The following is a 25,111-nucleotide window of genomic DNA, read 5'->3' on the forward strand; positions in this document are numbered from 1 at the left end:
CCTCTTGGAAAGAGAGAGGCGAGGCTGATCAGCAGTGGCAGAGGCTGCTGGCAAGGCCAAGCCTCTCTCTCTTTCCCAGAGGTCAGCAGTTCAGCCCACTCGCTAGCAGCCTGAGGCCCCTGCTGATCAGCCCCACCTCTATGATCAGGCCCGGAGATAGGCCCAGAGATGCTGAATGGCATAGAAACTGACCAATCAGAACCAAATCTGGGTGAATTGCGAGGAGCCAATGGCTGCCTAGGAGGTGGAGCTTTTGACACTGACTGGCATAGAAACCAACCAATCAGAACCTACTCTGGGTGAACTGTGAAGACAGAACCTAAGGTGGGGGCTGAGGAGGGGTTTTAAGGGCAACAGCTGTTTGGTGTAAGGTGTAAGAAAGCGATTCAATTTTTTAATGACCGGTTTGGCAGTATAGTGCATATGGCTGGCTATCAGTCCAGATATAGGGATTATGTGTTTTTGTCTGCCAAGAGCATCTCCTCCTGCTGAAAAAGGCAAATCTTTCTCTCCTATTTGCAAAAACAATGAAAGCAAATGTTCTTTTGATAGTCTTTATGTAGTAAAGTGGTATCATAGACTATACAGAACCCTAGTATTGCAATGTAACATGAAAACAAATTGCAGAAGATAGCATACTACCCCAATTAGAAAAAAATAACAAAGCTTGTATAACATTCATGAGGCATGTGAGAACTTCAAAATAGTGAAAAATTGTTACAAAGTTACATGAAAAATTTGAGTTTCTTACTTGAACGATGAACTTGAAGTCATAATTTATATTGGAAATTATACTTTCTAATCTGAGTTTTAAAAGATCTTTATAATCCTCATTTTAAAAGTAATGCCAAAAGTGAATTCTCAAGGACATAGTTCATGGAAATTATGAAATATTCTGTTTAGTACACACATGCTAACTTCATCATAAACAAAAATGCACCTTCCTGGTGAACATAAGACTTTAGTAAATACTTGCTTTGTTCCTGATAGTTGGGAAAATGTTATTAGAAACAAAAACAGAGTAACCACATGTTATAGTTCTAGAATGAAATAAAGTTTAGACATTTGAAATGTCTGGTACTGAATGTGGATTTCTTAATTATTGAGAGGGCCCTGAAATAAATATTCACAGGTTCCAAAGAGTGCTGCCAAATAGGCTATGACGCAAAGAACACACAACCACCTGGAGAACAAAATCTGTCTGACTGACTGAATGTAGTTGAAAATAATTTTTAACTTGTTAGTAAAACCCTCATGTAAAATGTATTTGACTGAATAATTTACCAAGATTATTTCCATGAGCTTCATAAAGTGCCATAGTTGATAAAAATAAATACAGCATACTAATCATCTTTCTAACTTTGAACCACTGCCATAGATTCCAGTGTATCCATTTTGTAGGTTACTAGTTTGGCTTCATCGTACCTGTTGTCTGACTTGAAACCCAGGCTTCCCATAGATATAACGTGGCCGGTCCCATTAAGCATCCCCTTTAGAGGGAAAAGGGGGTGAGAGTAAATATTCCTGGGTGTAGCTGATACTTATTTGAAGACAAACATAAATGTCTTCCCTGAGAGACCTGCACCATGATGGTTTCTCATTTCTGATACTGACACTCGGGTGATGGCTAGAGCAGGAATGAGTAAATCCAGATGGAATAATTCTAAACCTACATTCTCTTTCCTAGAACTTGCTTTCCCAAGTAAATGATGTTTTTGAAAGTGACCACTCCTGTGATACATCCAGGTGATTCCCCCTCTTCAAATATTTACAAGTTGAAGGGAGACTGTATGAAGTGAGACAGTGCAATGTGTGTACAGCACAAAGTCCAGCACTCCACATGTAAAAGTCACTAAACAAATAGTTCCATCAACTGGCCACTTGCCCCTTCTCCTAAGCATCACAAAACTATAACAACAGCAAAGTTCCGGACAAAGAAGAGAAGTCAACAATCAGGTAAATTATCTGCTAATAAGTGAACTGTCGATATACAGCCCAGCTGGAGGCAATGAAATGTGCACTTACTCTTCTGAAGACTAAAGATGTACTTTAGAAGTTAGTCTGACATTTTTAACCAAAATAAGAAGTATTCCAACAAAAGGACATTAAGTAGTGGAATAAAATGACCCTTATCTAAAAAAGAATGGCAAGTCGAGCTGAATCAAGCAATTAAAAAGATATGCACTGGTAGCCTTTCTGCTAATTTAATAATATGAAAAAAAGTCTTTAAAAGAAATTCTTTGTTCTACCACCGAAACCTCTCAATGTGGTTATCTTTAAAAATCAAGCAAAACCAGAAACTAAAATATACAGCCTCATCTTCCAAACAGAAGATGACATCCTTACTGAAGAGGCTTGAAAGGCAAGGCTGCAGCTTCTGTTTGCCATTCAAAATAATTCCTAGTCTAAGTGGTCCAATCCCTTAACTAGTTTCCATTTGGATGAGATGGTTATTTGACCTTATACTTTTGGGCAGAGATCAATCAAGATAGTCTACCAAAAATCAAAAAGACATATTTAAATTAACAATCCTTTTTAGAAATAGCTTAATGGATTTCATATCATCTGGATTGATTTTTGAATTTAAACAACAGGTGGCTGTTAATAATGAAATATTAGAATATAAAATTTAGGGCAACTTGAACACCTGCCCGTTGATACAATTTCTACTTGAGATCATGTGGAGTTATTTCTTAGAGGCAATGCCATGAGTCCGTATGTCACGAGCCTGCTACCATGTTGGGAGGACAAATGCCTGCTATAGAGTGCCATGCATCCCATTACAATGGATTCATTCATATGTATAGCACAATCTGGGATGGCAATGCAATCATTTTAGATCTCACTGTTACTTAAAACAAATCCATAACTGAGCAAAAGGCAGGATGTTGACAGGAGTTAATGTGGGTTTTACGCTATTTACAATTGCTTTCTAATCTACTAAATGGAAATGGCTGTGAAAATTGATGCACTGTTAGGAGTGCTTTCCTATACTAGCACTGACACAGATCGCTGTGATGCAGTAACCCCGTTACCCTAAACGGATTTTCTGCAGTGCTTTGTGCTTTCTCTATTTGTATGTGATAAGTAGGCTCCTGATTTTATGTAAATGATTAATAAAGAAACCAAAAATATCTTCGCATTTTATTAATTGAGATGTATTTGATTTGCTTTCAGAAAGTAAGTCGAAGTAAACTTGTAATTCTATCCTTGTTACTTATAAAATTAACTTTGAGTTGTATTTCAAATGAATTAAGGAATCATATTCCTAAGAGATGTGGTTTCTCTCATTCCAAACCTCCGAATCATTTAACTTGACTAGGAACTTGACCAGCATATGGTATATTGAGGGCTATATAACCTAAAGATAGTTGTAAAAATTCAAACACATCAATATAAAATATTAATAAATAGCACCTTCTCTACATGCTCTACACACTGTACTCCACATGCTGACGATAACATAGGTAAGAGGGCAGAAGGGGTTTTCAAAGAAGGAATTGAGGCTCTTGTAGCAACCTGTTATTATTATTGTTATATATTATATATATGTCACATATATTTTATTTAAATATCACTACCAACAGACAATGCGTGAATGGCCAATAGCTGCCAGGAGACTGAGTTGCCTCTTTGGCTGTGACACATGTATGACTGTAAATGTGTGACACATCTAAGAATCATTCCTCCCTTCAGTGGATGTGACATGTTTGATACTTGGAGCAACTTTGAATCCCAGGACTGGAAACTGGTTTTTACACCTACACAAGCTATGGATAAAGACCAGCTATTGATAAAAGCAAAAAAAAAACAAAACAAAAAAAAAAAAACACACAAAAAAACACACACAAAAAACACACACACACACAACTCATGTTCATGATGTTTAAAAACAACTTTAAAATCATCTAACCTATTATCAACTACTTGCTTATTGTGCTAATGGTTTTATTTTTCCAAGAAAGGGGTTAGAAACAGTGAATAATTAAGCTTTCATTCTAAGATGTTAATTGTGCTTGCAAACAATGGTTGCTTCTACATAAAATTGTGTTTGTAGGAAATAATCCTCCTGGCTTTTTTCTCTCCAACTAATACTTTAAATTCTGGTAGTCAAAGAAAAAAACAAACTCTGTTATGTACTGGCAAGAATTAATCACTCAGGAAAGTTCAATCAATACATATGCCCAGATGTGCATAAACCAAAGAATAATTATTTTATAACTACTGAAATGGTGGCAACGTCCTCTCAAAGATGTCTTCCTTTTTATACCTATCAATATATTTCTTGCTCTTATTATTTTTCTCCCTATGACAAGTTATTGCATTGACATTTATAAAGTGCATGGTTAAGAAAATTGAATAATTGGTTGTCTGATTACAATTTCACTCTGAGCTTAATGTGGAGTTTTAAAGTCTTTTCCCGTCTGCTGTCTCCGATTCCCTGTGGTAAATTGGTCTTTTCAAGGACTTAAAATAACTTAAAATGATGTTTTTTCTAATGAAGAAACACAAAACTATTTTACTGCCTCAAAACAAATACAAAGGAGAAAAACAAAAGAATTAACAATAAACCTTATATGACAACATGCTATATCTGGAAATCAGAACTTCAGAACACAGCAGTTACTGAAGCAACTTGAATATGAAAATAATATTTAATGATACTAAAGGTAACAAAGCACCAGCAAACATTTCTTTCATCCATCTTTTAAAAATCTCTGTTGTACAAACATATGGAGTAAATGTGCAAAAAACAAGTGTTGCTAAATTAGTGCATGAAAAAGTATTGTAATTGCATATCTTGACAAAAGAAATAGCATAATAAATCATATTCCAGCCTTCTTAAAGCACAGGAAGTAAGCAATATTCTTATTTCATAAATCAGCGTGAAGTGGTTTATTTCCCACGATATCATAAATACTACCAGGCAAGGATTAATAGAGCTAAGAGAATTAGGATGGCATGGTATAGTGGTTCCCCACAGCTGCTGGCGAGTGTTCACTGAGGCAAAATGAAATATAAATAATTCCTGAAGCTAAATTTATACAAATTTAAAATGAGCATTATATCTTCTTTTTTATGTTAAAATATTCTTATTAAAAATAAAATATAGGTGACTGCAAAGGATCATCTTTTACACCCAGTTGTTCAACAATGAGTCACTGAACTCCTATTATGGGTTGAGCTCTGTTCTAGGAAGAGCCCACAGCACAGTTGGTGAGGTCCCTGGCCTCCTGGAGCTGGCTTCCAAGGGGTAAGGCAGGAGGCCACTCACAAGAGATAAACAAGTAAACACATCACATGTCAGAGGGTGGTCAGAATATTGGAGAAAAAAGGCAGGGTAATGAACTGAGGGTTGGGGTGGCTATTTTAACAAAGGATGGTCAGAATACAGAATAAGCCTCTCTGATAAAGTGAAAATGGAGCAGAGAGGTCTGCAGGAATACATGGAGTGAGCATGTCTACATTTTGGAAGGAAAATGTTCCAGGAAGAAGAAACAGCAAGGAGACACTAATGTGTTCTAGGATAGCGAGGTACCTGGGACAGCTGGAGAGGAGTAAGCCAGGACAGGAGCAGCACAAATAGGTCAGAGAGCTGAGGTGCACAGATGGCTTGACCCTGTTGGGCTCTTATCCCCCTGGATGGTTTTGAGAAGAAGCGTAATCTACTCTGACCTACGCTTGAGCAAGCTCACTCACCCTGCTGCCACATTCAGATCAGACCAGAAGAGAACAGGGTGGAGCAAAGAGGGCAGTTAAGAGGCGGTTCCCATAACCCTCATCAGAGAGGATGGGACTAGATGCCTTTTCCTAAAGAGATCCAGGGCAAACATGAGATGTCCATTCAATAGCACTCATTTCAATATTGACTTTCTAATTTATTTCCCAGTGTCCCACTTTTTTTCAAAAAATGCTGTTATGCAGAGACTCGTCAAAATTCCAGGTTTTTCTTAGAAAGTGACTTCAGTCCTTCACTCCATCTTAATTTGTAGCTGGATTTTCTCCAGGACTTCCTTACAGCTCAGGGGCTTTGAACAGTTTGGTATTTGGAAGCAGAGCCCCCTGGGAAAGGGCAGCAGTGAGTGACCTGGCACAGGCGGTTGAGATGGCACAGGCGGTTGGATTTTCTAATCTCTAAATTTGGTGGAAAGAGCTATTTTTTCCTTTCTTATTTCTTCCAAACTTCTTGGTATACTAGTGGCCTGGTGCACAAAATTCGTGCACAGAGGGGGCGGTTCCCTCAGCCCAGCCTGTACCCTCTCCAATTGGGAACCCCTTGGGGGATGTCCAACTGTTGGTTTAGGCCCAATCAAGATCAGGCTTAAACCGACAGTCAGACATCCCTCTCGCAATCTGGGACCGCTGGCTCCTAATTGCTCACCTGCCTGCCTGCCTGATCACCCCTAACTGCCCTCCCATGCTGGCCTGATCTCACCTCCAACTGCCCTCCCCTGCCAGCCTGGTTGCCCTCCCTACTGGCCTAATCTCGTCCCTAACTGCCCTCCCCTTGCCGGCCTGATCTTGCCACCTACTGCCCTCCTCTGCTGGCCAATTTGGTTCTAATTGGTCAGTTTCTATGCCAGTCAGTGTCAAAAGCTCTGTCTCCTAGGCAGCCACTGCCTCCTCACAGTTGACCTAGATTTGGTTCTGATTGGCCCGTTTCTATGCCAGTCAGCATCTCTGGGCCTATCAACGGGGCCTGATCAGAAAAGCGGGGCTGATCAGCAGCCCTCGTGGAGGCCTGGAGAGAAATGGACGCAGGGCTGCTGGCCAGGCTTGGAGGGAAAGAGAGAGGCAAGTGCCGGTCAAAAGCTGCCTCAGATGTTACAGATCAGCCCCTGCTTCTCTCTTCAGGTCTCTTTCCAGGCCTGATTCAAAGCCCCCTCAGCAGTCACTGCTGGGTCACTGGGCCTGCAGCCATAGTAGTCAGTGGTGGGTCGCCATGGCAACCCAGCGCTGACTTCCGGATGGTCAGCCTTTGGTTGTGATCAGTTGTTACACCCTGGCTTTTTATTATAGAGATCTTTGCTACTCCTAAAGACATACTGTTCCTTTGCTTCATTTACCCTGTAACCCTCCTCCTCCTCCTCCAAGCTCACACACTAGTTGGGTCAACCTTAAAGTAGGCACCTTCCTATAAAGAGCTCGCCCATCTCTATGGCTTCAACTGTAGGCTTGTGGCTGCAAATATTACACCTCTATGCTAAAACATTTCCTTAGCTGCACACCAGTTTCCATCTGTCTATAGAATGTTGCTGCCTTCTTCTTTCCTATTCCTTCTCCTCCTTCTCCTGCCCCCACTCCATCTCCCGCTTCTACTTGCTATGTCTAAATGCAGACTAATTTTCTCCTAGAAAGAAAAACCTGCTCTTCTTCCTTACATTCCCTATTTTGTGTAGTGGTACCACCATTTTCCCACTTAGCTCATTATTTCTATCCTCGGGAAGGACAGGTGAGAAAATAGCAATTCTAATTATAGCACATCTCTCTACCTTTTATCCAGCAATCACTCAGCCAGAAATCTTTGTGACAGTAGCCAGTTATTTCTGTACTGGGAGCTTGTGGAGAACCCTGGAAAAGAGTGCACATGTAGGCACACACAAACTCCTGTTAGGCCGTGCAATATTTTTGCTGACAAGTACCCCCAAAGAATGTGATGCTAGAGGGTGAGGCAGACACAGTGCTCACCAAATACTCCATGTGGCTTCCTACATTTTCCCAGACTGCTCTGTAATTAGGTTGGAGCCATGTGAGTAGCTCTGGCCTCAGTACTAGTTGATGTCACAATTGGGATGAGGCAGTTAAGAAACAAAATGTCTCCTCCATCCCCCTTTCCTTCAGCAGGGACTGGTCTTGTAGAGGATATAGCTACATGCTGGTGAGAGGTTGCCTGGCCCACACTATACCTCATGTGGGAGAGAAACACCCCTCTACTGAGTAAGTCAATGAGATCCAGGGTTTGTCTCCTGTGATAGTAAGTCTTCATTATCCTGAGTAATAAAGATTGCATGGTCCTGGTTAAATCTATCTTAAATGTGAAACAGATTATCTTAGTACTTCTGTCATTCTAAAATTTGTAAAAATCTTAATTTTCATTAGTATTTCCTTCTAGCACCATCTTGAGGATAATGAGTACAGAAATTTATTTCTTAGCAAAGGAAGTTACCTAAATCGAGTTTCAAGAATATATATCTGCTATTCTAATATTGGAGGATTTGGTAAGTCTTTTAATGTAATATTGATTCTCTGTTAAAAATATATATGTAATTTATATTTATGTGTATGTATACATATATACATGTCTATCTTATATTGCTCTCTCAGCTTTTGTTTTCTAGTCTCCCCAAAAAGCATACATTTAAAAAAATGTTCTTGTCCTTCTGTTCTTATTAGTTGCTTCATTCCATTGTACTTATCATTAAGTGTATCAGATCTACAGATACTAAATGTTTGCAATAGACATAAAGTTTTGCGTCTGGACTTTTTTTGGGTAAAATTTTGACTGAAGGTAACCACTGAAGGCAACAATTAGATTGTCCTCCGAGTCATCTCTGAAATCCCTGTCTCCCACAGTCTAAATTAGGTGCCCTCCAGTTTTCCACAGCATGGAGCATGAGGGTGGACAGTTATCCCATTACAACACAAATGCTTGGTTACCTATCTCCCTCCCCAAACTGTAACCTGTGTGAGGTCAAGTTTGTCTTGGTCTCTATGTGTTTCCAGTACTTAATATAGGACCAGGTTTATAGCTATTTACTCACTGAATGAGTGGATTAAGGAAAATTATTTTTGAACTTTTAAAAACTAATTCAAGACCACTACCTTGAAATATTACTTCTTATTGTGGGGATTATCAGCTTTATCCTAGAGAAAGTTTCATATTTTTAATCAGATTTTCAAAGAAACCAGGTGCCTTTCAAAAACAGAAAAAAAAAAATCACTTATTTGAAGTCACATGCACACACACACACACACACACACACACACACACGATTTTCAAATATACCAGCGATATATCGTTGCATTTGCCCATTTCAACACTCAGCTGCCCACCACAGAGCTGCATGAATCTTTCCTGAGGATGCTCACCAATTTATTGACTCTTTCCTACTAGAAAGCTTTGCATTCTCTAAAACCTGATATTTGAGCAAGTTCTGGCCTTCTCTAAGTTATTTGTAAAAGTGTTAAGTAAGCCTAGAGCTAATATCAATCTCTGAAGAAACCTAGCCCTTAAACTTTTCAACCTTTTCTTCTTACTGTTTGTTTTCCTTTCCTAAGATCTTTTACCATAATTAATCCTTTCATCTAATCTTAGAAAATGAAGACTCATATTTATTTTCTCTTTTGGTTATAGCAATCACATTTTTACATACCTTGAAGAAGAAAGACAATATAAAACCTCCAGGCATTCTTAGCTTTAAAATCTTCATTTGTCAGGTGAGAAGATGCCTTATCCTTCTAACTAGATAGCTTCCTGTCACCTAACACAATACACTAAAGAATGAACTATTTATATATGTTTTTAAAAATCCATGCTTAACTCATTAATTGTGGTTATTTTAAATTGTTGAAGCAGAAAACAAAATGTAAGATATTTGAAAATGAATAACTGCATTGGTTTTCTTGCTAGAAGTGGAAAAGCTATTGTTTTAAAAATGTATGACAATAGAGTGTGATCAACCTCAAAACACACACACCCCTTCCCTGACTCTTCACACTACATATTTAGTGGCACATTTATAACAAGGCAGGACACAACTTTACTCTTAGAACTTTTTTTTTTTTAATTAACAACAATAGTAAAACTAAAGCTAGTTTTTAAGCCCTGAAGATTTTCTTCCTGATATGAAGTGAGTATACAAAATATGAAAATATATAGATATATTCTTTATTTCTAGATAAATTTCAAGAAGTATATCAAGGATTTTCATGATATGGTCTCCGTTTGCTTCTCTGAATCAATCTCCTTCTAGTCTCCCAGGTAATCCCTCCAACACACCAGTTTCAATGTTTTTAAAAAATATCAGCATAGATTCTGTATCCTGCAACTTCATTGTATTTTGTTTATTGTTTCTAATAGTTTTTTTTGGTGGAGTCTTTAGGATCATGTCACCTGTAAAATGTGATACTTTTACTTCTTCATTCCCAATTTGGATAACTTTTATTTCTTTCTCTTGCCTGATAGCTCTGACTAGGACTATCAGTACTATGTTGAATACCAGTGTCTTATTCCTGATCTTAGAGGAAAAGCTTTCGGTTTTTCACCACTTAGTATGATATTAATTGAGAGCCTGTCATCCATGGCCTTTATTATGTTAAGGTACTTTTCTTCTATTTAATTGAGTGTTTTAATCATAAATGGATGTTGTATCTTATCATCTATTGATAAGAACACATTACTTTTATCCTTTATTTTGTTAATGTGGTATATTACATTGATTGATTTCTGTATGTTGAACAATCTTTGTGTCCCTGGAATGAACCCCATTTGATTGTGATGTGTTATTTTTTTTAATGTACTGTTGTATTCTATTTGCTAAGTATTTTGTTTAGGATTTTTGTTTTTTGTTGTCATCAGAGATATTGGTCTGTAATTTACAAACAACAGCTTGAACAAGGGGTTAGTATTCAAAATATATAAAGAACTCATATAACCCAACACCAGACAAGCAAGAAATCCAATTAAAAAATGGGCAGAGAACCTCAACAGGACTTTTACCAAGAAGATGTACAAATGGCCAGCACGTATATGAAAAGATGCCCAACTTCATTAGCTATTAGGGAAATGCAAATAAAACTACAATGAGATACCACCTCAAACCTGTTAGAATGGCTATTATCAGTAAGACAAGTAATAACAACTGTTGGAGAGGTTGTGGAGAAAAAGGTACTTTCATTCTCTGCAGGTGGGCAGGTAAACTGGTATAGCCACTATGGAAAACAGTATGTAGGTTCCTCAAAAAATTAAGAATAGAGTTACCATATGACCCAGCAACCCCTCTTCTGGGTATTTACCCGAAAAATTTGAAAACATTTATTCGCAAGAATATGTGCATCCCTATGTTCACTGCAGCATTATTCACAGTAACCAAGGCACGGAAACAACCAAAGTGTCCTTTGGATAGAGGACTGGATAGAGAAGATGTGGTACATATATACAATGAATACCACTCAACCATAAGAAAAGTCAAAGTACTGCCATTTGCGACAAAATGGATGGACCTCGAGAATATTATGCTAAGCAAAATAAGTCAGTCAGAAACAGCTAAGAACCATATGATTTCACTCATATGTGGGATATGAAACTGAAACTCATAGACACAGACAACAGTATGGTGGTTACCAGAGGGAAGGTAGGGAGGTAGGAAAGGTTAAAGAGGGCCAAATATATGGTGATGGATTATTTGACTTGGGTGATAGGCACATAATGCAATATACAGATTATGTATCATAGAAATGTACACTTGAAACCTATATAATCTTATTAAATATCACCACAATACATTTAATGGAAAAAAACACACACACACCTGCCTCAGGACTCTGTCTTCAACCTTCTTCCGTCACCTTACTGCTATCCTTCATGTCTATCCTCAAATGCTGCCCTGTGGTCAGGCCTTCCGTCACTTCTTTATTTATAACTGTGCACCTCCTCATGCCCTGCTACCTATCTGTAGCATTCTCTGTCCCCTTTCCTCTCTTCCTTCTGGGATTTTCATTAAACACATGTGAATTGGAGCTACCAATTTGGTAGCCATGGCCACCTGACTATGGATCACTTTAAATGGAGTCCAAATAGAGATACGGTGAATTGGAAAACACACTATGATTTAAAAGACTTTATACGAAGAAAGAAAAGTATCTGATAAATAATATTGTCACATTAATGACTTTGAATACATTGGGTTAAATAAAATTATTAAATTTAATTTCAAATATTTAACTTCCCTATGTGTCCTGCCATCATATGTCTACTAGATAGCACTCAGAAACCTTTTAAGGTATCTCATGTCTATTAAACTTTTTGGTTTCTTTTTATCCCCTCTCTGTGCTTCTGATTGGACATATTCTTTCAGTTTATCAATCCTATTTTCTGTTTTTCTAAATTGACATTTTACCTATCAATTTAATTTCATATTTTTATTTTTCAATTCTAAATTTTCCATTTGATTCTTTTTATAAATTCTAATTTCTCCAGTAAAACACTCCATCTTCTCATTATGTTATTTTTCTTTTCCTTTATTTTATTGAAAATTTTAATCTCCAAGTTCCTGTCCTATAACTCTTAATGTCTTGTGTATCCATTTCTTATGTGTGTGTGTGTGTGTTCATATGTACTATCTCTTGACATGCCTAGAAATGTTTTATTGAAATCTGGACATTATGTATATACTAAAAAAAAACACACACACAAAAAACCAAGACAAAACAAAAACATAGGATGCCTTAGATAATATTGAAGGTTCATACTTTCCTCTCCTAAGAAGAGTGAGTACCTTTATTAGCAGGTACTAAGCTGACCCTGAGCTCAGTTGCACTTCTAGAAAGAGTCTGGCTACTCTGATTTGCCCCAGGATTGCCTGGCAAGTTATTTCCTCAAAAAGATGTTCTTTGCTTAGACTTTTAGTCTTGTCAACTCCTCAGCCACAGCTTCACAACACAGGAAACACCATACAGAGGAAAGAGCCTCTGTGCTGAGACCCTGCCAGTCTCCCATTCTGTCTCTCTAGCCCCACATGACTGCCAAAATTTCGCTGGTTTTACCTACCCTCTGTAAGGGGCCAGCCCCCAGCCTCCAGTCTTAGCAGCTGCAGGTGTATCTCACAGGTGCAGGCTCACCTCGCAGCTGCAGGAATCAGTGACAGACAGACTTCTCTCTAAAATGCCACTTCCTGGGAATGACTGGTGTTTCCACCGCTCTTGGGGGACTGTGTGTTTTAACTGGCATTCTAGTTACTGTGGGCAGGGATGACGATCTGCCACCAGCTCCACCCAACCCAGAAGCACAAGAGTGCTTTGTTATTTCTCATGGAACACGCCCCACAGTTGGGGGACCAGGCCAGTCAAACCGGATAGTCAAGGTCGTGGGGGCACAGAGGCCTTGTTATCAATACACCAGAATGACCAAAGGCCACTCTGGGCATGTGCCTAAATGGGATGTTCAAGGACTCTGAGCCTGGGAATCCTAATCAGGCCAAGATACCATGAGCGGGTGCAAGGACACACAGTACACTGTGCCCTTCAGTAGCCAATATGATTGATGTAACTATTGGCACAAAGCCTTCTTTGTCTAACTGGTATAAAAGTAAGTTACTGACCAGCTAGTTGGCTGGAGTAGGCTGGAGTGAGAAGTCTGCTGGAGTCAGCTGAGGATGGAGTATGAAGATAACTGCTAGAGAGAGAGAACAGCAGGGCAGGGGAGACAGGACAAGCTGCTGAGCCAGAGAGCTCAGGTACCACTACGATGTGAGGTGGTGAGTCTAGGAGGCAGAGTGCAGCTGCTCAGATAATAGCTGTGGGTACAGAGACTGATGCTGCTTTGTGGGAAAGCTATATGTTCACCAGCTGGTGTCTGGCTGCCTGCCTGTACGGACTTTGCTGTGAGGACTGTTCTTGTCTGATGGCTATGTGGCCACTGGCTTCTGCAATCAAGACTCATTCTTTCTTTTAAATATATTTTTATTGATTTCAGAGAGGAAGGAAGAGGGAGAGAGATAGAAACATCAATGATGAGAGAGCATCATTGATCAGCTGCCTCCTGCATGCCCCCTACTGGGGGTTAAGCCCGCAACCCGGGCATGTGCCCTTGACTGGATTCGAACCCAGGACCTTTCAGTCCACAGGCCGCCGCTCTATCCACTGAGCCAAAATGGCTAGGGCAAGACTCATTCTTATACACCCACAACCTCTCATGGCTTCTCTGTCTAAGACCCGGCGTCCTAGGAGGTCCAGCCCCAGGCAGAGGGGCTTGGACCCAACACCTGTAACTAGTGAGCAGAGGATAAAGGAAGAACTTGGACTAAGTTCCCAACAGTCAGTACAGTGGGCAGGATTTGAGAAGAACCAGCCCTGGCATAGTCGCAAGGAGAATTTAGAAGAATACATGGACTTACAGCCACTCAGAACAACTCAGCATGTCAGAACTTGTGCAGGGCTCCTGCTGCGTGCTCTGACAGCTTCTTATTCACTTAGTTCCGTGGTCGGCAAACTGCAGCTCGCAAGCCACATGCGGCTCTTTGGCCCCTTGAGTGTGGCTCTTCCACAAAATACCACGGCCTGGGCAAGTCTATTTTGAAGAAGTGGCGTTAGAAGAAGTTTAAGTTTAAAAAATTTGGCTCTCAAAAGAAATTTCAATTGTTGTACTGTTGATATTTGGTTCTGTTGACTAATGAGTTTGCCGACCACTGACTTAGTTTATCATCTTCTTTCTTCAGTAAAATGTACTAGTATCCTTCAGGAAGGCTAAGGGTTTTGTCTATTTTTTTCATATCTACATACTCAGTTCTCAAAAAATGTGGAAAGAATAAAAAAATAAATTTATAACCAATGCTTTGGTAAGAAAAATACCCCTAAATAAAAGTGGTTCTTAAGGTAAACTGATTTGTCTACCTAAGAAATAGATATTTAACCACCATTTACTGGCCCCTTTTTAAGTGCTAAATAGTATCTTAAGAATTGGGCATTCAAAAATGAATACAACATATTCCCTATCCCCAAAACTTAGACTAGTAAAAAATGAGAGATAAAAAAGTACTTTCCTGCCTCATGACAAGGGAGCAACAATAGATTTAAACATTTGAGGACCCTAACTAATAACAACCCCTTGAAAAGCTTCTGTGGGAAGTTCTGTACACTCTTACTTCCTTGCCGCCTCCTGACTGCTCAGGACGAGCTGCCCTGTTTTCTAAAACTGCCTTCAGGGCCCGCAGCATTTCTGCTTTCAAGTTGCAAACAAAAAATAAAATAATTCCCATTGAAAGTAAATTTGATTTTTGAAAACAATCAGAAGCCCTTTGGAGTGATGTTTTATTAAAAAAGAAACTCATAAAATCAATTCCGATCAATGAGGGAAGGCTGAAGTCAACGGGACTCCATTTCTTGTGTGGTGTGTAAGCTGGCTCTAAGGGCAAGTTCAAGAAAACGAAAAATTTTTGAGTGAAATATTGTTGAAATAAGTATGTCAGTGTTCTGTTTCATTACTTTAGTCCTATGGTTAAAAAAGTAATTTTCAGAGTATACAATGACCATTGAAAGGTGAGATTTGAAGAAAAACTAGCATATGAAGAATACAGAGAAGTTCTTGGGAATTATGGCAAAAGTAATTATTTAGATTTCACAAAGCCTGCATTTCACAGCTTAGAATGCAGCACTTTCCTGTGCTAACATTAATAGGCAGGTCTTTAGTAACAAACAGTTCTGTTTCCTATTACTGAACGGAGTTCATAATGCACCAAAGTTTTCCTCAGATACTGTTGTGATCCACTTAAGAAGATACATGAATGTATATATTTTTACAGCTTACAATCCAGAATCAAACTTAAACTTAAGAATACATAAAATAAGAATCAACAACAGTAAAGGGAAAAGCCACATTTTCCAATTTTCAGTTAAGGAGTTACTAGGTCAAACAGGAAAGAAAGACAAGAGAAACATTAAGAACATAAATAAAATATAAACTACAAAACCAAAAGTTGGCTGCAAATAATGGTGATTAAGTCAGTCTAATATATTTCTTAATATACTTTGTAAAATGTTGTGATATCTTTATTTACAAACATTCAGAGGATCCAAGATAAATACTCAAAAGTATCCATAAGCCATAAACCACCACTTTAGGAGGCCATTTCTTTTGTTATCTAGATTCCTGAATAAAATAAAATTTAACTGTGAAAGACCAGTTAGTAATAAGAAATAAAGTAGCCCTGAGAGGTCACCTTTTTTTCCTTCTCCTATTGATAATTTAGTTATATTAGCATTTTTAGACAGTAAAGACAGTGAAATTGATTTCTTCAACCTGAAACTACCAACAAAAATATGTTAATATTTACAACACATATTTTTATAGCAATATTTTGAGTTAATAGAATTGACACACATATAAATGCAAGGAAGTAATTATGATTATATATTATCAGTCATTGTTGCAATAATTTTGGAAAACGGTTATATCCACCTGTCTGAGAAAACAGACTTTAACACAAAATGAAGTCATATTCATTACATGAAAGAAGTGATTAGAACCTAGTAGTAAAGCCAGTTAAATGTGTTTCTTCCAAGCTCCAAGTTTAAGTTTTAATGCATTTAAAAATGGTCCCAGTCTCAAACATTGAACTGTTGAACATTTCCCCCAAGAGAACAATACCTTGAGGGGAAAAGCAATTAAAATATGGATTGACCAGCAATCAGTAATCATTACTTGGTACAGTAAATGCAATGCGCTGGCACCTGGTTAACTAATTTAGAAACTGGTTAAATATGTGGAGAACAGGGCTTCCTCAAGTTAAATGTGAAAGCTCAGAGAATAAAATGGACCTCCTCACAGTCACCACGTGTCAGGAAGAAAACTGCAGAATAAGGCTTTAGAAAGTTAAGATTGGGTGAACATACTAAAGCAATTGGATTCAAAGGGATTCAAGTAGAAAATCTGGTATTTCTTAGAAGAGCTGATGATACATTTCATATTGAGGTTTAATATTTCTGTGAAGGTGGTTTAAGTCAAAAGTACAGTCCAAAAAAAGCTTTTTATAAAATTCTTAAACTAGAAGAAAAGAAATGAAAATTAATTACTAAACCAGAGGCAAGAACTTCCACCAACTCCCTTCACTGGCATCCTTCACCTACGTGAGGTCCAGGCACTCTGTCTTCCCTCCTGTTCCTACTGATGAGCTGTCTAAGCTCTGACAGGTCAGCTCCTTCACTTGCCCCCCAGATCTCACAGCCTCTCATTCCAGGACAAGGCTCTGGCAATCCACTATCTTTTCCTAATATCACCAATTTCCCATATGTCATTAAACTGTTCTCTTTAGCAAACAAACATGCTACTAGTTCTCTCATCTTACAAACAAATGCCCTTTTCCTTGACTCCAATTCTTCCGCAAACTACTAATCAATTTCTCTCCCTTTAGAGTCAACTTCCTTGAAAGCATCTTATATAATAAAAGGCTAGTATGCAAATTGTCCCCTCAACTGGGAGTTCGACCAGGAGTTTGACCAGGGGACTGGGCCGGCTAACCTCCCATGTTCCCTCTCCCCAGCCAGCCCTGCCCTCAAACACACACCCCACCCCGATCGGGGGCGTGGCTGGCTGGACCCCACCCATGCATAAATTCATGCACCAGGCCTCTAGTTATCTATAACCTCAGTTTCTAATTTCTCTTAGTCTGTCTGGAACCCATTTCAATCAGATAATGGTCCTAACCATTGCACCCAAAATATGTGTCTTTTCAAGGTCACCGTCACCTGCACATTGATAAATCCAACAGTCATTTCTCAGTAGTCACCTTCCTTGACCTTCAAGCAGTACTGGGCACAGCTGCCACTGTCCTTCCTGAAAGCGCCTTCCTCAGCCTCCAGGACGCCAGCTGCTTGATGTTCCCTCTCAGTGTTCTAACATGTTTACTCATCATCCTGGACCCTAAATGTTAGCAAGTCCCAGGGTCTGTCCTTGAACATTATCTCTTTTCTGTTCACACTTATTTCCAAAGTAATCTACTCCAGTCTTTGTTTAAATATAATTTTCCTACTAATAATTCCAAAATTTATATCTCTGACCTGTTTCTGGAATGTATTTTCTGAATATCCTCTCTAATAAAATGGTAATATGCAAATTAACCACCACTCCGCTACATAAGCCACGCCCACCAGCCAATCAGAGCGAGTATGCAAATTAACCCAAACCAAGATGGCTACAGCCACAGAGAGCAAGGTTTCCCAGGTAACAGAGCAAGCCAAGCTTTCCAATAGCAGTTGCAGGCCTAAGCCTCCACTCAAGCTACAAAGCTTCAATTATAGAAGGTAAACAAATTCAAACAAATGGCGGCAGAATGGAGCTTGAGAGAGCAGGCCAGGGTTGCTGGCGGCAACAGGGGAAGCAAAGCTTTCTGCACACCCTGGCTGGGCTCACCTGCTTAAGGCTACAAAGTTTCAATTGTAGAAGGTAAATAAATTCCAGATACCAGGGCCGCCACTTGGGTTGCCAGGGGGCGTGGCCGGCCTGAAAACCACCACAGGCCCCTCGCTCAGGCCACCCCACGCCCCAAGGGAACCCCACCCTGATCCGGGACACCCTTCAGGGCAAACCAGCTGGCCCCCACCTGTGCACCAGGCCTCTATCCTATCTAATAAAAGAGTAATATGCAGATTGACCATCACTCCAATACACAATATGTCTGCCCCCATGTGGTCAAAGATCCTGCCCCCATGTGGACACAAGATGGCCACTACAAGATGGCCAGCAGGAGAGGGCAGTTGGGAGGCACCCGGCCTGCAAGGGAGGACAGTTGTGAGGGACCAGTCCTGCAAGGGAGGGAAGTTGAGAGGGACCAGGCTTACAAGGGAGGGCAGTTGTGAGGGACCAGGCTTGCAAGGGAGGGCAGTTGGAGGTGATCAACCCTGCAGGAGAGGGCAGTTAGGGGTGACCAGGCTGGCAGAGGAGGGAAGTTGGGGGAAAACAGGCTGGCAGGGGAGCAGTTAGGCATCAATCAGGCTGGCAGGGGAGTGGTTAGGGGGTGATCAGGCTGGCAGGCAGAAGCGGTTAGGGGCAATCAGGAAGGCAGGCAGGCAGGCAAGCAGTTGGGAGCCAGCAGTCCTGGATTGTGAGAGGGATGTCCAACTGCCCGTTTAGGCCTGATCCTAGTGGGGATCGGGCCTAAACGGGCAGTCGGACATCCCTCCAGGAGTCCCAGATTGGAGAGGGTACAGGCTGGGCTGAGGGACAACCCCCGCCATGCACGAATTTCGTGCACCGGGCTTCTAGTTTTAGATAAGATGAATTATTAAACACACCCCCCTCCAAAAAAAAACAAAACAACAACAACAACAACAACAAAACACACTGCACTTCTTCGGGATTAAAACAAAAGACTAGTTAAAACTGCATTTATTCAAAACACCTTTATTGACATGTATGATTTTTCTTAATTACTAGGTATGAAGGATATAAAAAAGAGAAACTTAAAAATCATCTGATCTCCCATAACCATCCTACCTAATAATAGACAGATATGCAAATTGACCGTACCTTCGCTATGCCCACAATTGGCCAGGAGGCGCAGGGGGGCGGGACTCGGGGTGGCTGGGATGGCTGATTGGGCCAGCAGGACGCTGAGCTCACGTCGCCAGCGGCAGCGCGAGCTCAGCATCTGCGCCATGGCTGTGCTGCGGTATAGAAGGGGCCTCTGGGGCAGCGAGCCCATGTCCCACTGCAGACCATCAAAAACGGGGGAGCTGGATGCCTGTCCGCTCCAGCACCAGCGGACAGGCACCCAGCTCCCCCACGATCGAAAGCGAAAGCGTGGGAGCTGGGTGCCTGTCCGCTCCGGCACCAGGATGGCAGGTTAGGCCTAGGGGACCCTACATGTGCATGATTTAATCATGCACTGGGCCTCTAGTATATTCTATATAGTATATATATTCAGGCACATAAAAATTCATTAAAATCTATGAATAAATGAACATACTCATGTGAAACCAAACAATACCTGTAAAAAAGTTTTTAAATGGGCATATATCTTTTATACTCTTTCATATTTTTAATGAATATCTTTAATTTCTAAGTGAGCCTATAATTTTATAGACTCACTAGTTTAACATGATTTACTTTTATTAAGTTGGTCTTTTTGAAAAGTAACAGATTGATGACAGTTAAGGGAGAAAAAATGTATTGAAAAGACACCATGGTAAATCTGAAAACCTTTTATAACAGACTTCAGGTAAAGGAACACAGTTATTGTTATTTCAATTGTACTTTCTACATTTAAAGGTAGTTAAAAATTGACAACAAATGCTAATCAAATTGAAATGTGAAAAAGGCATGCAATTTAAAATATGGAAGGAGATTAGGGATCTTAATAAGATGATGATTCAAATCTCAAAAATGCATAGAATACAACTTCCATTGATTTTGAACTTAATTGTTACTTCTCCAATTATTGCTAAACAATTAAGAAAGACGTAATAGAGATCTTGCTCAATTAAAAATGTGGTTAAAATGGGTGCTGTGAATGCTGGCTCTACCTCTTCTGAGTTTTAGTTTATCTGTAAAATGAAGATAATACTGGCTCCCATCTTGTGATTACTGAGTGAGGTAATATATCTAAATATCTTAGCATAGTGTGCAATCTATAAACCAAGGGCTTAACAAATGCTAGCTTTTCTATTCAATATACCATTATATTCAATTTCTCGAACTTGTTTACTACCTCCTCTTTATTTCTAAGACATTTTTTTCACCAAAGCTATTCAAATGAACAAGTAACAAAAATAATTAAAACAAAGAGAATATTCACTAAGCTCTGAATTCTGCCTGAAAGTTTTAAAACAACACAGTTTACTAGTATTACAGAGAACAAAGCTATACTTTGAAATCAGTCTGTTCTGTCAAAAAGACAAAAAAAGCTCAGAGGATGTAATTGAATGATGATAATGCTCACTGGCCAAGAAGCGAGCACTCAGCTAGCTCTTTAAAGTCCATGCAAGTGAGCATTGTTCTCTACATTTTAATACAGACTTTCCACCCCCAAATTGACTCTCTGAAATAGTTAGATAATTGTTGTACACTTTTAAGTCACTTTGTCAGTGTTCTTGAACTGTGAAAGTAATTCATGTTGAACTCATAAAATATACTTTTGAAGGTCCAAGTTTAAGTGATTTGTTTCCCAATAATAGAGTCCAGCTAAATTTAAAAACTCCTTTGTATTGGACAGTCCTTGAAGTGAGTGCTTCTTATCCACAGCCTTTCTGAGCAAAACAGCCATGGGCAGTTTTTGTGTGCATATAAACCTACTATCACCACCCCTACAACTGACAAGATCAAAACTCTACCATTCCCACCACACTCTTCCCATTGCCTCAGTGATTCCTTCTATTGCTCTTACAGCCACCACCATAACCACCACTAGCCCTCTCATCACCACCACTAATTATAAATATGAATACACTGATTCCTTTCATTTAATCCTCAGAACAACTCGAGATATGTTGCATCTATTTAATAGAAGAGGAAATCCAGGCATAGAGAAGTTAATCGTTTTTGACCTATCTATACTAATAAAAGGGTAATATGCTAATTAGACTGGGAGACCTTCCTGACATCCTTCCAGACAAAGTCATGGTGGCAGGGCTGAGGCAGAGGTGGTTAGGGGCGATCAGGCCGGCGGGGGGGGGTGGGGGGGCAGTTGGGGGCGATCAGGCCGGCGGGGGGGCAGTTGGGGGGCAATCAGGCTGGGAGTGAGCAGGCTGGTGGGGGGGCATTTGGAGGAGATCAGGCCGGAAGGCAGAGTGGTTAGGGGCGATCAGGCAGGCAGTCAGGTGAGCGGTTAGGAGCCAGCGGTCCTGGATTGCGAGAGGCATGTCCAACTGCCGGTTTAGGCCCAATCCTAAACCGGCAGTCAGACATTCCCCCGAGGGGTCCCAGATTGGAGAGGGTGCAGGTGGGGCTGAGGGACACCCCCCACCCCATGCATGAATTTCATGCACTGGGCCACTAGTCCTATATAATAAAAGGCCAGCAACTATAATGGTGTAACAAATGGAACGACCGATCGACCAGTTGCTATGAGGTGCATTGACCACCTCTTGGTCCCTCCCCCGAGCCCGCAGGCTTCGATCGCTGGATGGCCAACAGGGAACCACAGGGAATGGGGTGGGTGGCAGCGGGGCAGGACTGAATGCTTGGTCCCTCCCCCTGGCCCGCAGGCTCTGATAGATCGCTAGATGGCGAACGGGGAACCGGGATGGGTGTCGGCAGCGGGGTGGGACTGGGGACTAGTGGACGGGCAGAAGATGGCCCTGATCTCAGGCTAGGCCTAGGAACCCTACCCGCGCACGATTTCATGCGCTGGGCCTCTAGTGTGTGTATATTTGATCAATGAAAAAGCCAGAATTTAGATCTAAGTTTTATTAACTACAAGGCATGTTTTCTTTCCATGGTCTAGTGTATCATTTGGCACAGAGTTAATGCTAAAAAATTGTGTTGAATAAATGGATTAAGTAAAAGTTGCCATATTTTGGGGTCATATGGTAATGGTGACACCTCACTGGACAACTGTCAAGAGATGCTGCCCTGTGAGACCTCCTATAACTGATTTATTTAAGTCACCTTGTAAATTCCTCTTGTGGGACAATGAAACATATAGAGAAGAGGACAAATATTAAAGAAACACTAATATCAATGATGAGAGAGAAGGCAATGGGTTAGAACTACTGGGTCAAGAAAACCAGTGTAAACACAAGCCAAAATGGTAAAAGCACTGTATCTGCTGGTAATTACAATAGAAGCAGGTAGTGACAGACAAAGGAACACAAATAAGTAGTCTATGCATCCAAAATAAAAATAAAAACTCCAATCAACTCCCCCTCCCCCAAATACAACAAGGAAGACTGGCACAGCACCCTTGGGGCAATGGCAAAGTCTGAACAGCGTTCTAGTTCTCCAAGTGGCTGATGCTGACATGCTCTTTCAAACCTTTTCTGGCTCCTCTTTCTCTAATCAAGCAGTGATCCTTTTCTCCGGAAACAACAGTCTCAACCAATTGCTCAAGTCAATATCTTCAAAGTCATATATTTATTCCCCACGTGCAATCCTTTACCATGTTCTAGGTTGTCTATCCTCCCTGCTTCAGTTCTGGCCCAAGCCAACAGGATGATCACTGCAATTTCCTCATAACTGGTCTGTACCCACTCTAGCCTTGCCTCTCCTAATCCATTCTCCACAGAGCTGGCTCCCATACACTGCTTCTGCACCTCGCTTGCATTTATTCAGCTCTTACTTAAAACATCACTTCTTTCGGGAAACTCACCTTCAGAGTAAGATTGGTCCTGTTGTGACTGGGTCTTTTGTCACTATTTTCTTAAAACTTACCACAATTAACAATTACTTACCACAATTAACAATTACTTGTTCATAAAAAGTCTGTTTTTAGACTATAGGCTCCTTGAAGACAATACTGTGTTAGTTTGTTTTTTAATCCCACACTCCAAGTACAGTGCCTCACCCATAAATGTGCAATAAATATTTGCTTAATAAATACTGCTATTTCTTCACATAACACATCACCTGCAGTAACTTGAAGATTTTTTTAAACTGAAGAAAACCTCAATATACGATCTGAAATGCATTTACAAATTTATAGAGGTATAATCCAGCCCTGGCCAGCATGGCTCCATTGGTTGGAGCGTTGTCCTGTACACCAGAATGTGACAGGTTTGATTCCAGGTCAGGGCACACACTCAGGTTGCAGAATTCAGTCCCCCGTTGAAGCGCATATGGGAGGCTACTGATCTCTCTCTCTCTCTCTCTCTCTCTCTCTCTCTCTCTCTCTCTCTCTCTCTTTCAAAACAAACTAACAGCCAACTAGAATCCAGCCCACCTCCTGAGGACTGACATTGTGCATGTACTGTAGAGAAGGATCTGGGATGGGGAAGAGGTGGGGAGTAGACTCCATGTTGTATGAAAAGAGAAGTCCCTAATAATCTTTAAGCAGTGGAACGATCTGATCAGTTCTGTGTTTTGGGTAGAAAAACTTGGTGGCAGTGGATGCACTAAAGTGGGTTAAGCCTTGAAGAAGGACGAGCCATTGGGGAGCTGTTAGAATGCTATAGGTGAGAGACTTTTTTGATGGTGAAGACAGACGTCCAAATGGTCATGTAACCTAGTTTTAGCCACTAAGTCTTTAAAAAGTCTGTTAAAAGACTTCCGAAAAAGATTTCCCACCCTACCTGGTTTGGCTCAGTGGATAGAGCATCGGCCTGTGGACTGAAGGGTCCTGCGTTTGATTCCGGTCAAGGGCACATGCCTGGCTTGTGGGCTTGATTCCCAGTAGGGGTCGTGCAGGAGGTAGCCGATCAATGATTCTCTCTCATCATTGATGTTTCTGTCTCCCTTCCCCTCTCCCTCTCTCTCTCTCTCTCCCTCTCTCCTCTTCCTCCCTCCCTCTCCTCCCTCTCTCTCTTTCTCTCTCTCTCTCTCCCCACTTTTCTGTCTAAACCAATAAAAATATATTAAAAAAAGATTTCCCTTCCTGCAAACACAGACTCAAGAGAAGAGACCTCATCCCCAGACCCAGATGCCTTTGGACATGGCTGTGTGTGGATGTGATGCTAGTTATCTTTTGTGAGTCAATGAGCCCAAGAACAACAGTCACAGAGAGCAAACAGGAAGGTTATAGAGTCCAATCTTTGATGACATTGTTGTACCTTGAATAAAAACAGAAAATAAGTTTTACTTAGAAGAAAACACATTTTAAGATCTGAAACCTTTTTTAATTGATATTGAGAGAGAGAGAGAGAGAGAGAGAGAGAGAGAGAGAGAGAGAGAGAGAGAGAGAGAGAGGAGGAGAGGAAGAGAGAGACATTGATTTGTTACTTCTCCACATGCACTGATGGGGGTATCAAACCCACAACCTGGGTGTGTCTTGACCAGGAATTGAACCCACCACCTTTTGGTGTATGGATGACACTCCAACCAACTGAGCCACACCAGCCAGGGCTGAAACAGTTTTTTCAATATTTACTTTTCCTTGTCCTTCTTTCTCTAATAAAATACCACATCCTCACTCACTGAAGTTAGGATTCTCCAACTTCAAGCAACAGATTATTTATTGAAGTGCCTAAAATAAGAGGTATACTATCTCACTTATCAAGAAATCAACTTTTTTTTTGACTTTTTGAGGTGGCTTACTGGGGACCTCGGGAAGCCTGCTGGGAATAGGAAGAACATACAATTCCATTTTCTAGTATGTAATATACAGCCCAATTTTATAAGAAAATTGTTTTGGTGAACAAAAATAAGTAGTCTATGCATTCAAAATAAAAATAAAAATAAAAACTCCAATCAACTCCTCCTTCCCCAAATACAATAAGGACGCAGGGAGACAAATGACGAGGGGCAATA

At 40.4% G+C, this 25,111-nt stretch overlaps 1 protein-coding gene and 1 long non-coding RNA gene across 2 annotated transcripts in view; one reads left to right on the forward strand and one right to left on the reverse strand.

Moving 5' to 3' along the window:
* The window catches only part of DIAPH3 (diaphanous related formin 3), a 564,474-nt gene that overhangs the window by 28,480 nt on the left and 510,883 nt on the right, over positions 1-25,111 (reverse strand). The gene's annotated exons all lie outside the window — the stretch shown is intronic.
* Positions 8,192-9,961, forward strand: LOC114232960 (uncharacterized). The gene is made up of 3 exons (XR_008556737.1): positions 8,192-8,219; positions 9,356-9,438; positions 9,900-9,961. It is a non-coding gene; the product is annotated as an uncharacterized LOC114232960 (long non-coding RNA).

This window comes from Eptesicus fuscus, chromosome 8 (assembly GCF_027574615.1).
Source record: "Eptesicus fuscus isolate TK198812 chromosome 8, DD_ASM_mEF_20220401, whole genome shotgun sequence".
Lineage (NCBI taxonomy): Eukaryota > Metazoa > Chordata > Mammalia > Chiroptera > Vespertilionidae > Eptesicus > Eptesicus fuscus.